The 26,989-nt window shown below is 36.3% G+C and overlaps 1 protein-coding gene and 1 long non-coding RNA gene across 7 annotated transcripts in view; one reads left to right on the forward strand and one right to left on the reverse strand.

Annotated features, from left to right (window-relative positions):
- HPSE2 (heparanase 2 (inactive)) overlaps window positions 1–26,989 on the reverse strand; it is a 711,059-nt gene that overhangs the window by 605,364 nt on the left and 78,706 nt on the right. The gene's annotated exons all lie outside the window — the stretch shown is intronic.
- LOC123380872 lies at window positions 14,266–25,594 on the forward strand. Its single transcript, XR_006587212.1, has 3 exons — window positions 14,266–14,385; window positions 17,442–17,601; window positions 24,991–25,594. It is a non-coding gene; the product is annotated as an uncharacterized LOC123380872 (long non-coding RNA).

A 26,989-nucleotide genomic window follows, 5' to 3' on the forward strand; every position in this document is an offset into this window, starting at 1 on the left:
CTCTCTCAAGAATAAATAAACATTAAAATTTAAAAAAAAAAATGGTACAGGGGTGCTTGGGTGGCTCAGTGGTTAAGTGTCTGACTTTGGCTCAGGTAATGATCTCGCAGTTCATAAGTTCAAGCCCTGTATCAGGCTCTGTTCTGACAGCTCAGAGCCTGAAGTCTGCTTCGAATTCTGTGTCTCCCTCTTTCTCTTGCCCCTCCCCCACTCGTGCTCTGTCTCTCTCTCTCTCTCTCTCTCTTCTCTCTCAAAATAAACATTAAAAAATGATTTTTTAAAAAGAAATGGTATATATGTAGGTAAATATAATAGAACTTTTATACTCTTAATTTATTTAAAATACATAAGATTATATACAGAAAACAATATTATAGTTATAATATATGGATATAATATATAAAAATTGACATTATAGACGGAATAGGAAAATATGGCATATTGATGCAAGTTGCTATAACTTGACAAAATTAGGTTAGTATTAAGTTGAATTGGACTGTGATAAGCTAAGATGCACAGTGTAATTCCTGGGCAGCCACTAAGAAAATAACAGAAAATTATGCAGTGTAAAAATCAACAGAGAAATTAAATAAGTAATCTAAAAATGATATTTTTTTTAAATTTTTTTTTCAACGTTTATTTATTTTTGGGACAGAGAGAGACAGAGCTTGAACGGGGAAGGGGCAGAGAGAGAGGGAGACACAGAATCGGAAACAGGCTCCAGGCTCCGAGCCATCAGCCCAGAGCCTGACGTGGGGCTCGAACTCCCGGACCGCGAGATCGTGACCTGGCTGAAGTCGGACACTTAACCGACTGCGCCACCCAGGCGCCCCTAAAAATGATATTTTTAAAAATCTAGAAAATTGGTTTAACAGAAGAAAGGCAGTAAAGGTAAGAAATATAGAAAATATCAAAATAGCAGACATAGATCCAACTATACCAATAACCGTATTAAATGTAAATGGACTAAACACTCTAATCAAAAGCTACAGATGTTCAGACTGAGTTTAAAGAAGCAAGATCCACCGCTGGTGGGAATGCAAACTGGTGCAGCCACTCCGGAAAACAGTATGGAAGTTCCTCAAAAAATTAAAAATAGAACTACCCTATGACCCACAATTGTACTACTAGGTATTCACACATGGGATACAGGGATGCTGTTTCGAAGGGACACATGCACCTCAATGTTTACAGCAGCACTATCAATAATAGCCAAAGTATGGAAAGAGCCCAAAGGTCCACTGATGGATGAATGGATAAAGAAGATGTGGTATATATATACAATGTAGTAATACTCGACAATCAAAAAGAATGAAATCTTGCCATTTGCAACTACGTGGATGGAACTAGAGGTATTATGTATTATGCTAAGTGAAATTAGAGAAAAACAAATATCATATGACTTCACTCATATGAGGACTTTAAGAGACAAAACAGATGAACATAAGGGAAGGGAAGCAAAAATAATATAAAAACAGGGAGGGAAACAAAACATAAGAGACTCTTAAATATGGAGAACAGAGGGTTACTGGAGGGGTTGTAGGAGGGGGGATGGGTTAAATGGGTAAGGGACATTAAGGAATCTACTCCTGAAATCATTGTTTCACTATATGCTACCTAATTTGGATGTAAATTTTAAAAAATAAAAAATTAAATTAAAAAGAAAGAAAGAAAGAAAGAAAGAAAGAAAGAAAGAAAGAAGATCCAAATATATGCTGTTGAAGAGACACATTTTATTAAAAAAATTTTTTTAACGTTTTATTTATTTTTGAGACAGGGAGAGACAGAGCATGAACAGGGGAGGGGCAGAGAGAGGGAGACACAGAATCTGAAACAGGCTCCAGGCTCTGAGCTGTCAGCACAAAGCCTGACGCGGGGCTCGAACTCACGGACTGCGAGATCATGACCTGAGCCGAAGTCGGCCGCCCAACCGACTGAGCCACCCAGGTGCCCCGAAGAGACACATTTTAGATTTAAAGACAAATATAGGTTGTGGCACCCATTGTGTTGTTATTTAATCATGTTTGTTGTTGTTGTTGTTGTTGTTTTGGTTTTTTTGTTTTGTTTTTGCTGTGGAGAGAAAGAAAGAAAAATATTTTCCTTTTTCTTCAATAACTGCTCTCCTGTACTGGGAGGGTAAAAACTTGGTTCCTTTCTCATTCCCTGTAGTCAAAGAATCTGTGGCTCAGATTCACAAAGATGCAGATTTTGACTGTAGGTTGCCCTAATCTGCTTTCCCATTCTTTCACACTACTTAACACAATGGATAAGTACTTCTAGACAACACTCCCTAAGAATGGGGTAAAAAAGACAACCCACTTAACTTTATTTTTCTTTTCTTTTAATTTTTATTTATTCATTTTGAGAGAGAGAGAGAGCATAAGCAGGGAAGGGGTAGAGAGAGGGAGAAAGAGAATCCCAAGCAGACTCCATGCTGTCAGCACAGAGTCCCATGCAGGGCTCCATCTCATGAACCATGAGATCATGACCTGAACTAAAATCAAGAGTCAGATACTTAACTAACTGAGCCACCCAGGTGCCCCTGAACTTTTTTTTTTCTTAAGCTCTCAGTAATCTGCTTTTTTTTTTTAAGTATAATTGACATATAATTAACATATAACATATCAGTTTCAGGTGTACAACATAATGATTCAACACTTGTATATGTTGTCAAAGAGTACCACAATAAGTCTGATTAATATCCATTACCATATATAGTCACAATTTTTTTCTTGTAATGAGAGCTTTTAAGATTTACTCTTTTTTTTAATGTTTATTTATTTTTGAGAGAGAGAAACACACAGACTGTGAGTGGGGTTGGATCAGAGAGAGAGGGATACACAGAATCCAAAGCAGGCTCCAGGCTCCAAGCTGTCAGCACAGAGCCTGACGTGGGGCCTGACCTCACAAACTGTGAGATCACGACCTGAGCCAAAGGTGGCTGCTTAACCGAATGAGCCACCGAGGCATCCCTAAGATTTACTCTTTTAGCAACTTTCAAATATGCAATACAGTATTATTAACTATGGTCACCATGCTATACATTACATTGCCATGACCTATTTTTTTTATAATTGGAAGACTGTACCTTTTGATTTCCTTCACCCATTTTACCACACCCCCACTTGCTGCCTCTGGCAACCACCAATCTGCTCTATGTATCTATGAGCTTGTGTATTTTGTTTTGTTTCCAATTCCACATGTAAGTGAGATCGTATGGTATTTGTCTTTATCTGACATATTTCATTTAGCATGATGGCCTCAAGGTCCAGGCATATTATCACAAACGGCAAAATTTCATTGTTTTCTATTCCATATTGTGTGTATGTATGTATGTGTGTGTTTCACAATTTCTTTATCCATTCATCCACTGATGGACACTTAGGTTGTTTCCATATTGTGGCTATTATAAATAATGCTGTAATGAACATGGGGGTGCATATATTTTTTCTTTCAAGTTACAGTTTTCATTTTCTTCACATAAATACCCAGAAGGGGAACTGCTAGATCATATGTAGTTCTATTTTTAATTTTTTTGAGGAACTTCTATACTACTTTCTGTAGTAGCTGCACCAATTTACATTCTCACCAACAGTGTATAATGGTTCCCTTATCTCCACATCCTCATTGACATTTGTTATTTCTTATCTTTTTGATAATAGCCATTCAAACAGGTGTGACAAAAAGATATTGCATTGTGGTTTGGGTCTGCATTTCCCTGATGATTAGTGATGCTGAGAATCTTTTCATGTGCCAATTGGTCATGTTTTCTTTGGAAAACCATCTAGATCTTTTGCCCATTTTTTAATCAGATTGTTGTTGGCTATTGAGTTGTAAGCGTTCTTTCTATATCTTGGATATTAACCCTTATCAGATACATTTGCGAGTATTTTCTCTCATTCAGTAGGTTGCCTTTTCATTTTGTTGGTGATTTCCTTTGCTGCGCACGACAAATTTGTAAATAGTAAATGTAATAAATATTGGGGTGCCTGGGTGGCTCAGTTGGTTAAGAGTCTGACTTTGGCTCAGGTCATGATCTCACAGCTTGTGAGTTCAAGTCCCACATCAGGCTCTGTGCTGACAGCTCAGAGCCTGGAGCCTGCCTCAGATTCTGTGTCTCCCTCTCTCTCTCGGCCCCTCCCCTGCTTGCTCTGTCTCTCTCTCGCTCACTCTCAAAAATATATAAAAACATTAAATTTTTTTACTTTTAAGATAGTAAATATTACCAGAGAGACAGATAGAGTGATAAAACAGAGACAGATCATAGTGATAAAAGCGTCAATATACCAGGAAGATACAACAACTATAAATGTATATGCACCGAACCAGTAAGTTTCAAAATACATAAAATACAATCTGACTAAATTGAATGGGAAATTCAATGATTATAGTTCAAGACTTCAATACCTCACTCTATATTTGCTGGAACTAGATAGAAAATCAGCAAGGGTCAATATACCTTACTGACATTTATAGGACATACCAAATAAAAGCAGGATACACATATTTTCTAAGCACACATGAAACATAATCAGAATAACCTTATGCTAGGCCATAAAATAAGTCTTATAAATTTGAAAGGATTTATGTCATATAAAGTATGTTCTCTGACAACACTGGAATCAAATTAGAAATCCATAACAGAAAGACCTCTAGAAAATACCCAAATATTAAGAAACTAAACAATATGCTTCTAAATAACCTATGGATCAAAGAAATCACAGGGAAATTAGAAAATATTTGGAACTGAATGAAAATGGGAACACATGATATCAAAATTTATGGAACAGAGTCTAAATAGTACTTAGAAAAGAAAACTATAGTTTTATATACAATGTATTAGAAAAGAAAAGGGCACCAGGGTGGCTCAGTTAGTTAAGTGTCTGACTCTTGATTTTGGCTCAGGTCATAATCTCACAGTTTGTGAGTTTAAGCTCCAGCATTGGGCTCTGCGTTGATAGTACGGAACCTGCTTAGGATTCTCTCTCTCCCTCTCTCTCTCTCTGCTCCTCCCTGGCACTCGCTTTCTCTCTAGATAGATAGATATAGATAGATAGATAGATAGATAGATAGATAGATAGATAGATAGATAGATATTAAAAGAAAAAAGATCTCAAATCAATAATCTAAGTTCCCACCTAGAAACTAGAAAAATAAGAAAAAATTAAACACAAGCAAGCAGAAAGATGAAAGTAAAGACTTCTATTGATTTCTATTCTGATAGAAATCGATGAAATAGGAGTGCCTGGGTGGCTCAGTTGGTTGAGCATCTGGCTCTTGATTTCAGTTCAGGTCATGATCCCAGGGTTGTGGGATCAAGCCCCACGTCATGCTAAGCATGGAACCTGCTTAAGATTCTCTCTCTCCCCGTCTGTCCCCTTCCTGCTCACATGCTCTCTCTCTCTTCCTCTAAAATAAAAAATAAGGAAAGAAATACAGAAATCATGAAATAAAAAATGGGAACAACAGCAAAAATCAATGAAACAAAATAGTGCTTCATTGAACAGATGAACAAAATTGAGAATTTTTAAGATGGAATGGCAAAATAAGAAAACACAAATTACCAAAAATAGGGGAGGAAAGGCAATCCCAATTGTTATATACTGTATGATTCCACTTACACAACATTTCCAAAATGACAAAATCATAGTGTGAGGGACAGATCACAAACAAGTAGCATGAGATTGTTGCTTTCGGGTGGTACAACAGTTTTGTATTCTGATAGTTATATTGGTTACACAAATTCAAAAATGTAGTAAAATTTCATGGAATTATACACACAGAGAAGAAATGAATACATGTAAAAACTGGCAAAATACGAATAAGGCCTACAGTTTAGTTAACTTCCTGTACTATTTTCACAAGTTTTTATGCATCTAAAATTATTTCAAAATAAAGTTTAGATTCACAGGGGATCTTTTGGAAGATGGCGGAGTAGGAGGACGCTGGGCTCACCGCGCATCCTGCTGATCACTTAGATTCCACCTACACCTGCCTAACTAACCCAGAAAACCACCAGAAGACTAGCAGAACGAAGTCTCCGGAGCCAAGCGCAGACGAGAGGCCCACGGAAGAGGGTAGGAAGGGCGGCGAGGCGGTGCACGCTCCACGGACTGGCGGGAGGGAGCCGGGGCGGAGGGGCGGCCCGCCGGCCAAAATAAAGTTTAAAAAGAACTTAGACCTTTACATCATACACACACACACAAAATTAACTCAAAATGGATCACAGACCTAAATATAAGAACTAAACCTATAAATTTTATAGACTATATAGGAAAATGTCTTTGTTTCCTTAAGTTAGGTAAATATTTCTCAGTTGTAACACCAAAAGTACAATTCACAATGGAAAAAAATAATGAACTGAACTTTACCAAAAGTAAAAGATTCTGCTTTTTAAAACATCATTAAGAAAATAAAAAGCTAAGACATAGACTGAAAGAAAATATTTGATAATCATATATATGATAAAATATATAAAGGAAATGTTTCCAACTTAATAAAAAGACTTACAACCCACGTTAAAAATGGGCAAAACATCTGAAAATATATTTCACCAAAGAAGATACACAAATGGCTAATAAGCACATGAAAAGATGCTCAAATCATTAGTCATTTGGAAAATATAAAATAAAATTGCAATAAGGTGCTATAATCCAAAAGATTGACCATAACAAGTGTTAGCAATTGTGTAAAGAAATAGGAGCCCTTATACATTGCTAGTGGGAATGTAAAATGGTACAGCCATTTCTGCAAACACTTTAGCAGTTTCTTAAAAAGATAAACATAAACATACTTACGTCCCAACAAATCTACCCCTAGAAACCTACCCAAAACAAATAAAGGAGCATGTTCACACAAAAACTTGCACATGAATATTTATAGTGGCATTGTGCACAACAGTCAAAACTAGAGACAACCCAAATGTCCATATACCAGTAAACTGATAAACAAAATGTGGTAGATCCATACAATCAAATACTATTCAGCAATAAAAAGACACAAACTATTGATAAATGCTAGGCCTGGAAAGCCTCAACAACATAAACTAAGTGAAAAAAGCCAGACACAAAAAGACTATGTATTGTATGATTCCATTTCTGTAAAATTTCTAGAAAAAGCTAATCAGAGACAGAAAGCTATCAGTGGTTCCCTGAGGCTTGTATGAAAGCAAAGATTGACTGCAAACAGGCATGTGAATGTTCTAATACTAGGTTGTGATGATGGTTGCACAACTCTATATACATTTCAGAGAAATAATGATATACTTACATGAGTGAACCTTATCATATGCAAATTATAGCTCAAAAAAAGCTGTTAAAAAGTTACAAAAATAATATACCCATGTCCACAGCAGCATTATTCACAATAGCCAAAAGGTAAAAGCAGCCCAAGAGTCCTTCCACAGATAAATAGATAAATGAAATGTGGTATACACATATAATGGAATATTGTTCAGCCTTAAAAGGAAGGAAATCCTGATACATGCTACAACATGGATGAACCTTAAGGATATTATGCTAAGTGAAATAAGCCAGTCACAAAAAAAGAAATACTGAATAATTCCATTTGTATGAGGTATCTAGGGTGGTCAAATTTATAGACACAAGAAAGTAGACACAGCCAAGGGCTGGGAGAACAAAAGGAGTTGTTGTTTAATGGCTGCAAAGTTTGTTTTACACAATGAAAAAAGTTCTGAAGATGGATGATAGTGATGGTTGCACAACAATGTGAATGTTCTTAAAACCATTTAATCACACACTTAAATATGGTTAAGATGGTAAATTTTATTATGTGCATTTTAATACAATTAGACATTTTCTAAAGTAATAAAAATGACCAGAAATATAGGGCTTTTCAAAAATCAAAACAAGAATCACCTTAGAACTTTGGTACTGCAATGCCATTGTTACAGGCTACATTCAGTTTTCTCTGTAGATTACATGAGATCAGACAGCACAACTTTGATATAATTTTGTATGCTGCTATTGAACTGCCAGATCCAGAAGTAAAAGGCGCAGTGCTGAGAGAATGCTTTGGCTATTCTCACACTAATGGATCAAACATGAGACTAGAGCCACTCCCTTCCCTCCTGGCTTCAACGTAGCCACTACAATAGCAGCAGGAAAAGAAAGATCCTGACTATTCTGCAAACCCTTGAAAGAGGTTGACAGATGCTAGAAGAGCCTCTGTGCTGAGAGCCTTTATAAACCCCAAGTCAAAGTACTCATTGCCTACACTCTTTTCCTTCCAAATGGCTAGTCCTTTCATTTCCTTGATTTAGTCAGCCTAATCTTCTAGTCTCTGATCTCATCTTTTATTCTTCTTTCTTTCTCCCTGTCCCTTCAAGGCACCAAATTAATCCACTTCAGTTTTAAAATGTCTCTTAGAGTTGTCACCTTCTTTTCAATTCTAATTAGCACTATGTACCTCATATGAGGTAACTCAAACAGTGCAAACCAGCATCCACAAATCCATCCACAGATCTCCAAGCCATTCAGCATATCACTTCCAGAAAAATAAAAATCCTTCATTGTTACTTTGTTTTAATTGTAAAATGTTTTAAACAGAGGAATGTACAATGTCCCCTCACACCTATGTACCCTCACTCAGCTCTATCTCTACATAACATTTTACCGTATTTTCTTCAGACTTGTTTAAAGAAAAACAGTTCAGAAATACATGAAATCCTCTGTTTATCTGTCTGCAATAATATTCTCCTTCCTCTTGCCACCTTCAGAAAGATAACTACCAACCTAAATCCTATAAGTAATATACTTACGCAGCTGTATATGTATGTGTATTTATGTATATATGTTTGTGTGTATGGTTTCCTTATATACATAAAAAAGTTATTAGTTTACATTTTTTACAACCAAGGGACAATTATCAAAAGTAAGAAACTAACACTGGCACAAATACGATTAACTAAACTACAGACTTTATTATATTTCACCAGTTTATTAGTACCCTTTTGGATTCCAGAACCTGATCCAAGATCCAAGAACATGTTGCGTTAGTTTCCATGTCTCCTTAATATCCTCTGAACTGAGTGACAGTCTCTGTCTTTCCTTGTCTTTCATGATTTTATCGCTTTTCAACAGTTACTCATCAGGTTCAAATAAACTGTCCTTCAGTTTGGGTTGGCTAAAGATTTTATGTTGGAATAAATTATGGATTTGGGACAAGGATACCAGAGAGGTATTCTTAGGTCTTGTTGATGATGATGTTAACCTTGATCACTTGGTTAAGGTGGTCTGACAGGTTTCTTCACCGTTAAGTTACTATTTTGTCTTTGTAATTAATGAATATTTTATAGGAGAAACTTTGAGGCCACGCAATACTGCACATTTCTGTAAACTTCTGCCCACTAATTTTAGCATTCATTAGTGGATCTTGTCTACGTCAATTATTCCTCTGGTATTCCAATGGTGTTTTTCAATTTTTCTCATTCCTTCTACATTTATTAATTCTGTAAGGAAGAGCTATCCCTTCTCCATTTATTTATTGATTGATTGTTTATATTAGTATGGACTTACAAGTATTTTATGAAGTCATCATATTTATCTATTTTGTTGCAAAAATTGTTCCAGCTTTAGCTATTTGGAGTTCTTTCGGGTCAGTTTTTGAGTCCTTTGATATACCCCCATAATTTTTTAAATTCTTCCTTACTTTCTAACACCACAAATGTTCCAGGAACATCTTGTATTTTCCTTGCCCCAATCCTGGAATCATAGACTTCTCCAAGGAGCCCAGGTTCCATTTGATTGAGAATGATATTTTAAAATGCAGATCATGTGCTCACTGCTAGGAAATGTGTATGTACATACTAACTGCTGTATACAGATATATCTATATTTACTGTATCTATCTACCTATTGAAAGGGAAAAAAAAACCACATTAGTTCATATTGATGTCTCCAATTCCAATTCAGTACCAAAGGGTTCATTCTAGCATTCCCATTTCCTCATTTGTAATTTCTTTTTTCTAACAGTGAGAAACTTGCTTGTCCTCAATTAAAATATATTTATTTCCTTGTTTAACAGTAGTATACATGCAGTTTCAGAATTGCTAATCTATACATCTATGAGAAATGTACCAAGTACATTACAATGTAGTTTGTTTTTCCATTCTTTTTCCATTAGCCTTACAGAACCCAGTCAAAATAAAGCTACTTAGGTCATATCCTTTTTTCTCTGAGCCTTCAATGTGGTGCTGCCAGTCACTATAATACAGTTACATTCATTTCTAAATCTACATTCCATCAATGGTTTCCCCAACATCCTGGTTGACTTTTTTTTTAATTTGAAGACTATAAAATTCACTCTATGGTGTGACAGGTTCTGTGAGTTTTGACAACTGCATAGAATTGAGTATGCACTAGGACCATATTACCATACAAAAGGTTGATCACCAAAGAAATCCCCTCATGCTAACCCTTATCAATCTCTTCCTCGATTCTCACCCTGGCAAATACTGATGTTGTTTTTTGGTTCGTTTTTGTCCCTATAACTTTGTCTTTTTCAGAATGTCATATCAAAGGAATCATACACCATGTAGTCTTCAGAATATGACTTCATTCACTTAACAAAATGCATTTAAGATTCATCCAATAGTCCATTCCTTTTTATTGCTGAATATTATTATAGTGGATGAATGTACCACAATAGGTTCCCCATTCATCCACTGAAGGAAATCTGGGTCGTTCCCAGTTTTGGTCAATGAGTAAATCTTCTATAAACATTCACATTCAGGTTTTTCTGTGAACATAAATTTTCAGTTGGCTTGGGTAAATTTCCAGCAGCGAGACTGCAGAGTCATATGGTAAGTATATGTTTGGCATAGTAAGAGACAGCCAAACTCTTTCCCAGAGTGATTATACAAATTTGCATTCTCACCAGCAATGTATGAGATTTCTGGTTGCTCCACATGCTCAACAGCACTTGGTATTGTCACTTTTGTTTGTCTGTTAGATATTCTAATTGATTTGTATTGGCGTGGTTTTAATTTTCATTTCCCAATTACAATGATACTGAACATATTTTCATATACTTATTTTCCATCCAAATATCTTCTTTGGTAAAGTGTATGTTCATATATTTTGTCCATTTTTAAAATTTTTTTAAAGTTCATTTATTTATTTTGAGAGAGAGAGAGAGAGAAAGAGAGAGTGTGCATGAGCATAGGAGAGGCAGAAAGAGAGAGGAAGAGAGAGAAAATCCCAAGCAGGCTCCAGACTGTCAATGTGGAGCCTGATGTGGGACTCAAACCTATGAACTGCAAGATTGTGACCTGAGCCAAAACCAAGAGTCGGACGGTTAGCTGACTGAGCCACCCAGGCGCCCCTTTTTTGCCCATTTTTAAATTCGATTTCTAATTTTTTTTAATTATAAGATTTCTTTGTAAGTTCTGAATACAAATCCTTTATCATATTTGTAATTTTAAAATTTTGCTCCCAGTCTGTGGCTTCACTTTTTCATTCTCTTTGTAGGGTCTTTCACCCACCAAGCAAAAGATATTAATTTTGGTAAGTTAAATTTACCAACTTTTTATGAGTCATACTTTTGATATATCTAAAAACATTTTGCCAATTATAAGGCCATACAGATTTCTCCTACCTTTTCTTCTAGAAGTTTTATAAGTTTCATGTCTTATATTTAGGTATATATGATCAATTTTTAGTTAATTTTTGTAGAATATGAGGTATGTATTAAGGTTCATCTTTTCACATAGGAACTTCTAATCATTCCAGCACCATTTGTTTGAAAACTTCTATTCTGCATTGAATTGCCCTTGCACCTTTGTCAAAAATCAGTTGACAGTACTGTTGTGCATCTTTTTCTAAGCTCTCTATTCTATTCCACTGACCTATGTATTTTTCCTTTACCAATACCATACTCTCTTGATTGCTGTAGCTTACAGTAATTATTGAAATCAGGCAATGTGAGTCTTCCAACTTTGTTCTTTTTCAAGATTGTTTTGCCTACTCTAGTTCCTGTGTATGCCTGTATGTATATATATGTGGTGTGTGTATTTAATTATTTACATGTTTTTTTAATTTTTTTAATGTTTGTTTATTTTTGAGAGAATGTGTGAGTGGGGGAGGGGCAGAGAGGTAGGGAAAGACAAAGGATCCGAAGCGGGCTCCATGGTGACAGCAGCAAGCCCAATGTGGGGCTCAAATTCACAAACTGTGAGATCATGACCTGAGTCAAAGTCAGACACTCAACCGAATGAGCCACCCAGGCACCCCATATTCATATATTTTAATAGAGATACATCTATAGAAAAGTTTTTCTGTGATTCTGATTAGGTAGGACTGAATTGAATCTATACCTCACATATTAGGGAGAAGTGATGTCTTAACAATATTGAGTCCTCTAATCTATAAACATATCTCTCTCTCTTCATTTATTGGACTTCTTTCACCACCGTTCTATAGTTCTCAGCATAAATATTCTGCATATATTTTGTTATATTTATAATGTTTGATGCTATTATAAATGGTACTTTTGGTAAATTTCCAATTCCAATGATCATTATAAGTGCATACATAAAAACATGATTCACTTTTGTATATTAACATGGTATCCTGCAGGCTTGGTAAATTCAATATTAGTTCTAAGGACTTTTCTAGATTCTTTGGAACTTTTTAATGTATATTACCACGTTATCAGCAAATAGAGACCATTTTATGCCTACCTTCCTAGTCAGTATGCCCTTCATTTCTTTGTCTTGCCTTATCGTGCTGGCTAGGATTTCAAGTATAATGAGGAATAACAGTGGTGACAATGAATATCCTGCCTTCTTCCCAATCTTAGATAGTATTAATTTTTTTTATCATTTAGAATAATGTTACAGTAGTATTTTTACAGATTCTTTTTATCTGGTTAGGGAAGTTCCTTACTCTTACTAGTTTGGCAAAAGCTTTTATCATGAATAGATGTTAAATTTTATCAAATGCTTTCTCTGCATCTATGGAGATGATCACCCTGAAGTTACACACAACACACACACACACACACACACACACACACACACACACAGAGTCTTTAAGAGTTTTAAGTGCACTGATTCATTAATTTGGAGACAATTTCAAGATATTTAGTCTTCTTTTTTTTAATATTTATTTATTTTTGAGACAGAGAGAGACAGAGCATGAACGGGGGAGGAGCAGAGAGAGAGAGGGAGACACAGAATCCGAAGCAGGCTCCAGGCTCTGAGCTGTCAGCACAGAGCCTGATGCGGGGCTCAAACTCACGGACCACGAGATCATGACCCGAGCTGAAATTGGACGCTTAACCTACTGAGCCACCCAGGCGCCCCTGCTCTTCTTATCCATGACATTATGCATTTCCAGGGGGTCTTCTTTTACATTTTTCAATAAAATTTTACAATGTTCTGTATTAAAATGTGGTGCAACCCACTACTCTATCATCAACTAATCTTCAACAAAGCAGGAAAGAACATCCAATGGAAAAAAGACAGTCTCTTCAACAAATGGTGTTGGCAAAACTGAATGGCGACATGCAGAAAAATGAAACTGGACTGCTTTCTTACACCATACACAAAAATAAATTCAGATGGATGAAAGACCTAAATATGGAACAGGAAACAATCAAAGTCTTAGAGGAAAACACAGGCAGCAACCTCTTTGACCTCGGCCAGAGCAACTTCTTACTAGACACAACACCAAAGCAAGGGAAACAAAAGCAAACATAAACTATTGGGATTTCATCAAGATAAAAAGCTTCTGCACAGCTAAGGAAACAATCAACAAAACTAAAAGGCAGCCTACAGAATGTGAGAAGATATTTTCAAACAATATATCTTATAAAGGGTTAGTATCCAAAATCTATAAAGAACTTATCAAACTCAACACCTCCCCCCCCCAAAAAAATAACCCAGCTAAAAAACAGAAAGAAGACATGAATAGACACTTTTCCAAAAAAAAAAAAAACACATCCAGATGGCTAAAAGACACATGAAAAGATGCTCAACATCACTCATTATCAGGGAAATACAAATCAAAACCATGATGAGATATTACTTCATATCTGTCAGAATGGCTAAAATTAACAACACAAGAAAGAATGGGTGTTGGTGAAGATGCAGAGAAAGGGGAACCCTCTTGCACTGTTGGTAAGAATGCAAACTGGTGCAGCCACTCTGGAGAACTAAAGAGTGGCTTTAGTTTCCTAAGAAACTAAAAATAGAACTACCCTATGATCCAACAATTGCACTATTAGGTATTTACCCAAAGGTTACAAAAATACAGATTCGAAAGGGTACATGCACTCCAACGTTTACAACAACATTATCAACAATAGCCAAACTACAGAAGAGCCCAAATGTCCACTGACTGATGAATGGATAAAGAAAATGTGGTAACGGAATATTACTTAACCATTAAAAAGAATGCAATCTTATCATTTGGAATGACATGGGTGGAGCTAGAATGTATAATGCTAAGTGAAATAAGTCAATCAGGGAAAGATGAATACCATATGATATCACTCATATGTGGTATTTAATAAACCAAACAGATGAATATATAGCAAGGGAGGGAGAGATAAAAGAGAGAAACAAACCACAAGATACTCTTAATGACAGAGAACAAACTATGGGTTGACAGAGGGAGGTGGGTAGGAGATGGGCTAGATGGATGATGGGTACTAAGGAGGGTACTTGTTGTGACAAGCACTGGGTATTGTATGTAAGTCATGAATCACTGAATTCTACTCCTGAAACCAATATTGCACTGTATGTTAACTAAGATTTAAATTTTAAAAAAAGGAAGAAAAATATATAAATAAGTAAATAAACAAGATATAATGAAGCAAAATAAATAAATAAAAATAAAAAGTGGTGCAACATTTCTTAGATTTACTCAAAGATATTATGGTTTTACTAATTTTATAAATATCTATTTTATAATATGTTCTAAATTTTTGTCCCTAGTTTATAAAAATGTAACCCGTTTTGCTATACAGAGCTTGAATCCAGCAGTCTCAGCAAACTGGCAAACTCTCTTACTTTTTCCTAACCATTTGTGAATAGATGTTCATGAATCCACTCTGTAAAGAATCATACATCTGCCAATAAAAACAAATTTTTTTCTTCCTCAATTCTTATATATTTTATTTATTTACTGTTTTGTTGAAGTATAATTGACATTCAACATTATACTAGTTTCAGGTGTACAACATAATGATTCAATATTTGTGTACACTGCCAACATGATCAACACAATAAGTCTAGTCATCATCTGTCACCACACAAAGTAACCAAATCTTTAATTTACTTTTCTCATGTGTTAGAAGACATTGGCTTCTTGCATTTCTGCTTCTCTTACAATCAGAGACACTAGCTGCCTTTGTTCCAGATTATCTTTTCAAAGATGTTTGTATACTCAACAGTCTTAGAAGACAAAGATAGTGCCTCCTTCCAGAGCAAAGGGCAGGCATACTTAGTGTCCAATATAATAAAGACAGCATCTCTTTCCAGAATAAATGGCAGGCCTGTTTACTTCTCATCATAAAAGATTCAGTTTCCCTAATCTCAGGGTTTCTCCTGTTATACAATCCACTGTGTGTACACGTATCACCTAGCATTCTTTTTTTTTAATATTTTTTAAATATATGAAATTTATTGTCAAATTGGTTTCCATACAACACCCAGCGCTCATCCCAAAAGATGCCCTCCTCAATACCCATCACCCACCCTTCCCTCCCTCCCACCCCCTATCAACCCCTCAGTTTGTTCTCATTTTTTAAGAGTCTCTTATGCTTTGGCTCTCTCCCACTCTAACCTCTCTTTTTTTTTTTTCCTTCCCCTCCCCCATGGGTTCCTGTTAAGTTTCTCAGGATCCACATAAGAGTGAAAACATAGGGTATCTGTCTTTCTCTGTATGGCTTATTTCACTTAGCGTAACACTCTCCAGTTCCGTCCACATTGCTACAAAGGGCCACATTTCATTCTTTCTCATTGCCACGTAGTACTCCATTGTGCATATAAACCACAATTTCTTTATCCATTCATCAGTTGATGGACATTTAGGCTCTTTCCACAATTTGGCTATTGTTGAGAGTGCTTCTATAAACATTGGGGTACAAGTGCCCCTATGTATCAGTACTCCTGTATCCCTTGGGTAAATTCCTAGCAGTGCTACTGCTGGGTCATAGGGTAGGTCTATTTATAATTTTTTGAGGAACCTCCACACTGTTTTCCAGAGTGGCTGCACCAGTTTGCATTCCCACCAACAGTGCAAGAGTTCCTGTTTCTCCACATCCTCTCCAGCATCTATAGTCTCCAGATTTGTTCATTTTGGCCACTGGCTGGCATGAGGTGATATCTGAGTGTGGTTTTGATTTGTATTTCCCTGATGAGAGGCGACGTTGAACATCTTTTAACGTTTATTCATTTTTTGATAGAGAGAGACAGAGTGTGAGTGGGGGAGGGGCAGAGAGAAAGGGAGACCCAGAATCCGAAGCAGGCTCCAGGCTCTGAACTGACAGCACAGAGCCTGATGCAGGGCTCGAATTCACGGACCATGAGATCATGACCTGAGCTGAAGTCGGATGCCCAACCAACTGAGCCACCCAGGCACCCCTCACCTAGCATTCTTATTATTATCTTTTGGGAACTGAGATTCAAGAAAACAGTACAAAAAAATTTACTGACATTCTGTCCACTGCTATTGCTGCAAGGCTACCTTGTTAGCTTGCAAGTAGGGTAAAACCATAGACCCTCACAGTTCTTGACATAACTGCACCAGCTAGAACCTGCAGTGCAAAGGTGACTTATGGGCATTGTTGGCTTCTTCCTTATTTTAGAGGGAATGCTTCTAACATTTCACCATTAAGCATAAAAATTGATTTAGATTCTTAGTGGATACTCCTTTTTAGGTTACGGGGAGTGGTTAGAAAAATTCCTAACTCATTAATTTGGGAAACTGTTGCCTTAGTGGCCTAAAAGAGTCGATACAGCTTTCAAAAAGTGGCTCTCCTTAGAATTTAAAAATAGGAAAGGAATTTTTAGGAGGGAGCTACTGGAATTTCAGGTAAGACAGTTTCTTATTATGTCCTGCTCTGCAGGACATCTGACATTCTTGGCCCCTACCAACCAGATAAAACAGTCGCATCCCTAGTCTCAAGGGCTGAAAACCTTCCAATTTCTTCAAACGTCTTCCAGAGCAGGGGTTGACAGATTTTTTCTATAAAAAGCCAAACAGTAAATATTCTAGGTTTTGTGGGCCATCCTGCCTCCTGTTGCAACTTTGCTGTCAAAACGCAAAAGCGGCCAGAGACAATACATAAATAAATGGGCAAGGCCCTATTCCAATAAAAAACACATGGTAGCAAGATTTGGCCTGCAGGCTGTACTTTTCTGACTCCTGGTCTAGAGGGATGGGTAGAGAGTAAAACATTTTCAAATTTCACAGATAAGGAAACTGATATCAAGGATGAAGCGATTTGGCCAGCATCTTGATTGCACAGCATTTTGTACAGAGCGAAGATTAGAACCTAGACCTCCTAACCATTGGTGCTCTTCCCACTACATCACCCAGCAGAATCAATGACACGCTGGCATAATTTGCCTCAGTAAGTATTTTTATCCATTTCTACTAAATGTACGTAAATATATATATGAATACTTGGCGGATGTCCATGACTATTCAAGTCTCTGCTCCAGCTCCCTCCTCTGTGGTCTGCAATATATCTCTAGTCTTGCATCATTCTCAGATGAAGACACCATTGTTCCATCTCAAGTATGCTCATGAAAACATGCAATGCAACTGGGTTGTACACTGAACTCATAAGCAGAGACTTTCCAAAACAACTCACCATAAATCATTCATCTACTAAATATTTCTAAGGCCATCCTCACAGTATTGACCACAGCCCTGATGTTTCATCTGCAAACCAGGACTCACACCCAATCAATGTGAAGTCTATTTTCAAGTGAGAGTCCCTACAGAACTAGATCCAATACTAATGTATACAAAGTATCAAAATGTATCACATCTACTCCTTTTCTGTCATCTGCAATTGCTGAGATTCCATCCACAGAGATATTTTATTTGGTCTGATTCTTTTTTTAAGCTTTTATTTTAATTCCAGTTAGTTAATATACTGTATTATATTAATTTCTGACCTCACTGGTTCTTTACAAAAGGGCTAAATAGTCTTATAGAAGGACTATGTAATCATAAATAGCTGTTAGCAGTGATACACACAGCTTGAAGTAAACAAGGCATTAGTTTTTAGAAGAGGAATGGACACAGACAATGACAGCTACATAACCAGCTTTGGCCAAACCAAAACTTTTGCTGGTTTACTCAGTACACCTGAGTATTTTTACCCACACTTGGTGGAATTCACACATTGGGTAGGATACTGGGACTACATGAACTGAAATTCTTTCAACTCTAACATTCAGTTAGCCTGCATCCAAAAAGAAGACAGAATATTACATCCTGGTGAAACTCTCATAGAAGACGACCTCAACCATGAAGAACAAACAGAATTTAGATGTGAAAAGAGAAGACAGAAGTGCATGAAGAGATCAGTGTAGCTCTGCACCACTGGGCTACTCTCTTCCTCTTCACATCTAAACTGAAGCTCAAGAAGCCCCTAAAGAGACAACCTTCTAAGAAATGGTTTAGAATTTACTGCATCAAAGCAGCAGTCATGAATGCCAATTAGAACCAATGGCATAGGATATTTGGTCACTGAGAAGCAATAATCCTAAATGGCAGTTTCTGATGGAATTTGATATATTCAAATCTTTCGAAGCTAGATAAATGAAAGAGGCAAAGAGAAGAGCCAACAATTATAGTTAATACATGCTTTTTAATGAAGAAGAGAAGAAATATTTAGGCATGGATTAGAGGTCAGTAGCACTTGCCTTTATTCTGTGCCTGAAAAAAACTAATTTAGCTTCTTGGAGAGTTGACTTCTCCCCATGATATGGGTAGACTGGCACAGACTATCTTTGGCTTATAGCCATTTAGATATAAGTTCTCCAAAGGTCAATGTGTAATACAAAGTTGATAAATGTCAAAGTCAACCAGAAAACGGAATTCTAAAGAAATTAAAACAAAGATTTTGACATCTGAACTTGTGATAAGAATTTATCAAGCATCATCAGTTCTTTGCCTAACTTGGAAGCAAACCAAATTTCCTCATGTGGACGGCTTTGGAGCCTCCTAGTGGCAGCCTCAGGGGACCTACAGAACTAAGAGTTCTGGAAAGGACCAGGCATTCAAGAGACAGTGTTAAGCTAGTATGCTGCTGATCAATTCAAACAAACTCATCAGCTCCTACAATGTTCTCAATACACTGTACTGGACACTAGGAATGCAAAGATGAATAAATGTTGGTTCCTACCCTCATGGAGCTCACAACCTATTATGCAAACAAGTAAGAACAGAAATAACTCTGAAACAATGAAGTGAACACTTATAATCTGCCTATATAGGGAAGGCAGATGAAGTCGAGCGTGTGTACTAAAGGAGGATGACTTCTCAGCCAAGTCTTTATTAAAGGATAAGTATGACTATCTGATAGAGAATCCAAGTACATTATAATTTTCATGTCTTTGCTAATTTGGCTTCCTGTCTGAAATATTCCCTTTTCCACACATTATACTTAGAATACTAAGACTAGAGTACAGTAGAGTGGGAAGAAACTTGAAAAAACTGGCTAAAAGCAAACTTATCGGTGCCTTTATGGTTTGAGCTTTATCTTCCAGGCTCTGAAGAGATGTCAGAGTATCTGAATAAGAGATGTGACTACTAAATATTATTCAGAAATAACTCTGATGGCAATAGGAGATTTATATTAGGAGAGCTGGGGAGAAGAGAGACTCATTAATCTATCATAATAGTTCAGGAGAGGGATAAGAAGGGATGGCAGCACAGCGGCAGCAAGAAAGAGAATTCCAGAGTTAAGGACAACTATTATACCTAATAGCCAAATGAATATGGGAAACTAGGCTTATAAAAGAAATAAAAAATAGTCCAAAGTGTTCTTCAAGAGACAAATTAGACAGTGATGCCATTAATCAAGGTAGGGAACACAGGAAAAATCAAGAGGATGAGTAATACAGGGGGACTTCAGTAAATTTTATTTGGAGAACAAATTAGATCTGGGATTTATTTAAGAAACACTAGAAAATACCTGCAAAACTCATAACTCTGAACAAATTATATTACAAACATCTCAGAATAACCACAACAGTTATAACCACTATTAAAATATTGTTGTTACCTCTTAGTGGTGTATGAAAAAGAACAATTACTTCCATTTTCATAAATAATATCCTGAAATATCTCCAACTGTGGAAAACTCTCATTATACAGCAAAAAAATTTTAACAAAGGTGAACATCTCATTCCCATTATTTTTGTCCCCTTGGCTTATCCAAAAATACCCATCCTCCAAGGAATACTTTTAGCTCCATCTTTACCATAAAGCCTTATCTTATTCTTTCAGAACACATATCAATTAGGTTAATATATCTGGACTTCCACAGATAATATTCTACTATATTGTACCTTATGATTTGCTAGATTTTTAAGGAGATTTAGTTGTGCTTCTCCAACTCTATGTAAGTCCCTTGAGGAGTGAGGCATAGCCCTACTTCTGCTTTCAACCAGAGGCCAACTAATCACATTTCAACTAATCATTCATTTCACCTCCCTTATATTTTACAAATGATAAAATGGGGCCCAGACAAATTAAATAACTTGAGCCAGGGATTCACATGTACTTTGTGGTAGATCTCAGACTAAACCCAGGTACCAAGAGTTCCAGTTCTGTAACATGTCTATGCTTTCAGATACCCCAGAAGTACCTGGCGAGCTATTTGTGCTATTACGCTTCCTTTCCCATGGGGCAGTTTTGCATCTTAATAGGATATTCAAATACCAAAAGATCCAAATCAGTGATTATTTAATGGTAAAATTATAAGCACCCTGAAAAGCAATTAAGGAAGATATTTGGGGACAGGATTCAGGGAAATTTAAAATCATATCACAAATTTCAGCATCCAGCCATGATGGAATAATAGGAATCAGGTTAACCTTCCTACATTAAATAACTTTAAAAAGGACCGAGATACACAAAATAATGGCTTCAGACACAGGAAAACAGAAAGTTCAGGACACTGATCCTTGAAACAGGGAAAACAAAGTGAGCCCTGTGATGCCATACCATCTTACAACCTAGAGAGGGCTTTCAGACTGTAGTACAGGAGGGGGGACCCAAACAGAACTCAGCAGTCTTGCTGACTTGAAGAGACAGAGTTCAGAGTTAAGAGAGGTCAAGGCAACTAGATTTTACAGAACAGAATACAGAGAGGACAGAGCTACACAAAAAGCTCCAGAGACCTACAATGGAGTCACCTGACAGTGTTAGGTAATGACGAGCCATATGTGAGAAAACTACCAAGGCAAGGAATAGAACTTCTGGGAAAAAGTAAGTGGAACACAGAACCAGGAACAGTTCATGTTCATGTCTGGCCAGCCAGACTAAAAAGACCTCAAAACAAACAAGACATCAAGTAAAAAGGGTGTGGATATAGAAAGGTATCGCCTTAGAAAGGTACTGTCTCAATAGAGAGGCTAAATTAGCCACAGACTAAAGACTGTTTCTGAGCTTAAAATAAAGCCTGGAAAAAATCACAGTGATTCCAGAGAACTTAAATTCACCACCCAAAAAGACAAAAAATAGTTAAAGGAACGCAGAATATCCAGCATCCAGAAATATAAAATTCAAAATGTCTGACATCCAATTAAAAATTCCTAGGCAAACAAGGAAGCATGAAAATATGACCCATAAACAGGAGAAAATCAATAACATAAACAGACACAGAAATGACAATGATGAAAGTTGTAACCAAAGATTTTATAAAAAACTATTAAAAATATATTCTCTATGTTCAGGAACAGAAAGCACAAGAGTGAAAATGAGAAAAAAATCAAACTGAATTTCTAAAAACAAAAAATGTAATAAATGAAAACAAAATTATACTTGATCAAATTAACATCACTTGGACACTACAGAAGAAAATTTTAATGGAATTAAATACATAGCAGTAGGAACTATTCGAAATGACAGATATAGAGAGGAAAAAAAGACTGAAAAGAAACAGAGCATCACTGAGCCATCAGGCAATACTAAGCAGCCTAAGACATGAATAATTGCTGCCAAAAAGGAGCAGGAGAAGAACAGAAAAAAATACTTGAAAATATAATGGTCAACACTTCTGAATTAGACGAAAACTACAACTTAGACAAACTCAAGAAGAGGAAATAGGAAGAACACTACACCAAAGCACATCATATTCAAACTGCTGAAAACCAAAGATGAAGAGAAAAAAATAGTAAATATATATATGCACACATACATATAGACATACACACATTATACATATATGTATATGTATACATATACATATATGTACATATATGTATAATGTGTGTATGTCTATATGTATGTGTGTGTATATATATGTGTGTGTGTGTATATATGTATATTTATAATCTCCAAATGAAAGCACATTTTTTGTCAGAAACAATGCAAGCAAGCAAGAGAGGACTGGCCAAATAGAGATTACCTAAAGAAAATGCAAAAAGAAAAAAGAGTGGGGAAAAAAAAAAAACAGAACAGAGGACCCAAGAGCAGAGGAGAAATATCAAATGATTTATGCATAACTGGAATCCTGGAAGGCAAAGGAAGGGACAACAGAGATAAACTAATAATGGCTAAGAATTTTCCAAAATTAGTGACAGACAACAAACCATGACCAGATCCAATAAACTCAGATAAATTACATGGTAAATACCAACAACAACGAAGGGTGAACACGCACGCATGCGCACACACACACACACACACCCCTAGGCATATCAAAGTCAAAATGCTAAAAACCAAAGATAAAATCTTGAAAGCAGTCAGAGAAAAAAGATACACTGCCTACAAAGGAACAAGAATAAGAATTACAGCAAGCTTCTCATCAGAAAGCATAGAAGAAAGCATCTTAAAGTGGTAAATGGAAAAAAAAAAAAGGTCAACCCAGAATTCTACAGTATGCAAAAATATCCTTCAAAACTAAGGGAGAAATACTTTCTCAGACAAACAAATTCATTGCTGGCATACATACTCCTTAAGAAAGGTTAAAGAAAGTCTTCAGGCAAAAAGAATATGAGACAAGTCACAAACTTGGATGTAAAAAACACATTGAACAGAGTCAGAAATGGAATAAGTGAAGGCAAAACAAAATCTTTTTCTTATTTTTACTTTCTTTAAGAGATAGCTGAATTATTCAAGCAAATACAGGAGTAATGAATTTTGTGTTTAGCATATGCTAAAATTAAATTATGATTTGATGGCATGAGGAGTGGGAAGGAGAAGTATGATACACTCCACACGAAACAATAACATTAATTAAAAGCAGATTCTGATCATTTAAAATGTATTTTGAAACCCTAGAATACAAAAAAGCACAAAACGTTTTTATTTTTTTTTAATGTTTATTCTAAGAGAGAAACAGAGAGTGAGTGGGGGAGGGGCAGAGAGAGAGGGAGACACAGAATCCAAAGCAGGTTCCAGGCTCTGAACTCTAAGCACAGAGCTCAACGCGGGGCTTGAACTCATGAACCATTGTGATCATGAGTTCATGAGATCATGGCCAAAGTTGGACGCTTAACCAACTGAGCCACCCAGGCACCTCCAAAATGTTTTTTTAAAGATGAGTTGGACTTCATCAAAATTCAAAACTTTCTTTTATGCATAGCACACTATCATGTAGTAAGCACTCAATAAATGTTACTTACTATCAATTCCTTAAGTGGTTAAGCATACACTAACCACACAATCCAGCCATTCCACTCTCAGGCATGTAGCTCAAAGAAATAAAAACATACGTCCATGCAAAGATAGGGATTTTCAAAGCAGTTTTATTCATAATATCCAATAACTAGAAAGAACTCAATTTCCGTCAGGTGGTAAGTGGTTAAGCAAATTATAGTATATTCATTCAATGGAAACTATTTACCAGTACAAAGAAACTACCAATACATGCAACAAAACGGACAAATCTCCAAAGTGTTGTACTAAGTGAAAGAAGCCCAATGATATAAGGCTATCTACTGCATGATTTCAGTGTTCTACCCACTCACAAGGTAATTCCTCACCTAAATTTAATTGAGAGAACTATTAACACACTTAAAATACCAGCAAATAGTACGATACATTGGAAAACAGCACAAATATTACCTCCCTAGTGCTTTGGAACTTCAGGTAAGAAAAAGGTATTAATATAGTCACTGCAATAAGAGAAAGACTGGGAGTGAAGGAATGCAGCACACAAACAGAACTTGAAAGGCAGGGTAAATCCAGGATAAGAAAAAGAGTCTTTGGACAAATGAAATAATTTGCTTAAATATTTTTAGAACATCAAAATAGAAATTCATTTGTAGAGATGAGAAGCTATCCTTGGAAAAAGCCCCTGAATTCCTTATGGATTCATATGGACTATCTGCGCTCACTGTCTCCCAATCCTGAGAACTGGAAATTCCTCACTTCTTTCTCTCTGCAAGAGTCCTATTCGCCCACATGACTTTCCCCCCTTGTAACACAACAAGAGACATTTAATTAACTTTGCTGCCACATGCAGCTGGCACCAAAGCAAACCAAGCTGTGGGGTGGCTGACCCAGAATTACTGATGAATGTTCAAAGTAAACATGTTTTCAGCCAATCTGGAATGGTATATTTCTAAGAGGACAAAGAACTCTTAAAATTAATTAACTCATCTGGACAAACTGTCCATCCAATGGGAGTTTTTCAGTAATGAGTATCAGACCACAGATCTTCCTGAAGCTGAGCTTGTTTATCATCCAACACGGCCATTTCTGCCACGTCTCATGGATAGTTTCATGAGTTTTATTTTCACTGGCTTCTGGCTTCTTATATTTATATAAACAGGTCAAGAAAGCAAAACACGCAGGAGAGCAAGTTGAAATGGAAGATCCCACATTTTCCCAAAAGGCAGAGACACCTACCTTTCGCACCTTTTCTACATGTCAGAGTAGACAACTGAGGAGAAAAGGACCCCATGATTGGGAGGAGAGGAGAAGCCCTCATTAAAAAGCATGAACTCACTCAAGTGGTTTTGTCACTGTGTGGAAATTCTAATAAAGTGCTCTCTGCTGCAAAGTTTGATGATTGCATAGTGGGGACTATATACAAAACGACATCAGACCCCCATGAAGACTGCAGCTTAACCCTAAATTGGGAAGAATCAAAGTTAGTATACTGAAAGAACTTAACTGCATCGTACAATTCCATGTCAAGCATGTTTTTTTTTATTGCCTTTGTTTGTCTGTTTGTTTATATTTGCTTATGTAGCACATAATCTTCTGAATGAGCTCTGAAGGGAATAGTGCATCTCATGTGGGTCCTTTTTGAGATAGAAGGAGACCCCTGAAATATCCTAGAATGTCTTGCCTTATTCTGAATTAATCGACCACACCACCTGATGGGGAGTTCTTACTGTCCTGTTAGTCACAGGGGACCGAAGAGAGAATCTGGCCAGCTTAGGAAGCAGAGTCCCTTCAACCTTCTGAGAACTAGCCTAGACAGATGCTTCTGTTACCTTACATGAATCCCCCTCAGTGCTTGCCTCCCTATGGAGTTTTTCTAACTCAATTCAGTATAGAGTCTTTCCTGCCTCATATCAACTTTATGGGGCAATCATTTAATGACTCATCTAAATGAAGAGAATAGGTATAATTTGTTAAGTATCTACTATGCACTGGGCACTGTAATACTTTACACATCACGTCATTTAACATGTCATATCATAACATGTATATACTGTTATTTCATTCCACGAAATACAACGTGGCAGTATGGAGGGATAATTAAAAGTACAGGTTCTAGAATCAGACCACCTGAGTTAGATTTTTTTTTAATTTCACCACCTATAAGCTAAATAACCTTGGAGAAGTTACATAACATTTTTGTTCCTTAGTTGCCACATCTGTAGAGAGAATGAGAGAACAAGCCTATTTCACATAATTTCTGTGAAGATTAAATGAAGCCCTCAATAAATGTTAACCATTCATTATTTCTGTTTGACAGATATAAAAACTAAGACCTATTTTTGACGTGGTGTCTGTAGTACACCTGGAAAATGTTTTTTCTCAGCTTTGTTGATGTATAATTGACAAATAAAATTGTGTATATTTAAAGTAAAATAATAAAATTAAAAATTAAATTAATTAATTTAATTAAATGACTTGTCCAAGATCATACAGCTAGAGTTCAAATAGAGGTCTGCTTGACTCTAAAGCCAATGTCTTTAACTGCTATATCACACTGATGCCAAAAAACAAAAACAAGAACCAAAAAAACCTCAGACCCAGGGTTTCTCAAAGCATGCTTTGTGGAGCACTGATCTCACAAAATACAAACTTTATCCCTCTTCTGGAGATTTACACAGCATGTTAGTATATTAAAAGCTCCTAAAAAATTAATTTGCTTTAACCTAATGCTTCATAAACATATTTGATAAATTTTATTTCATAGACATTCAGGATCATCAGGACAACCTTTGCTAAAAACTTAAGGAGTTAACCCATCACAAATAAAATATGGGTAATGTTGGCAAGAATTATTTTAAATGTCCTGACTTCTACAATTAGCATGTACCAAGTGTAGACTAACATGACTAGCATGTACCAAGTGTAGAAAGAGCAAAAGTGTAACTTGTTTACAGAAAAAGCAACCTATAAAGTTCAAGTTTTAAGAACAGAGGCCTAGAGTATGCACAGAATTACAATTATGCGAAGAGGTAGCAACAGGAGAGAGGACTCAGAAGAAATTAAAGCTGCTGACATCTTGATCTTGGACTTCTCGCCTCCAGAACTAGGAGAAATAAATTTCTCTTGGATAACCACTCAGTCTGTGGTACTGTTATAGC

This window comes from Felis catus, chromosome D2 (assembly GCF_018350175.1).
Source record: "Felis catus isolate Fca126 chromosome D2, F.catus_Fca126_mat1.0, whole genome shotgun sequence".
Classification (NCBI taxonomy): domain Eukaryota; kingdom Metazoa; phylum Chordata; class Mammalia; order Carnivora; family Felidae; genus Felis; species Felis catus.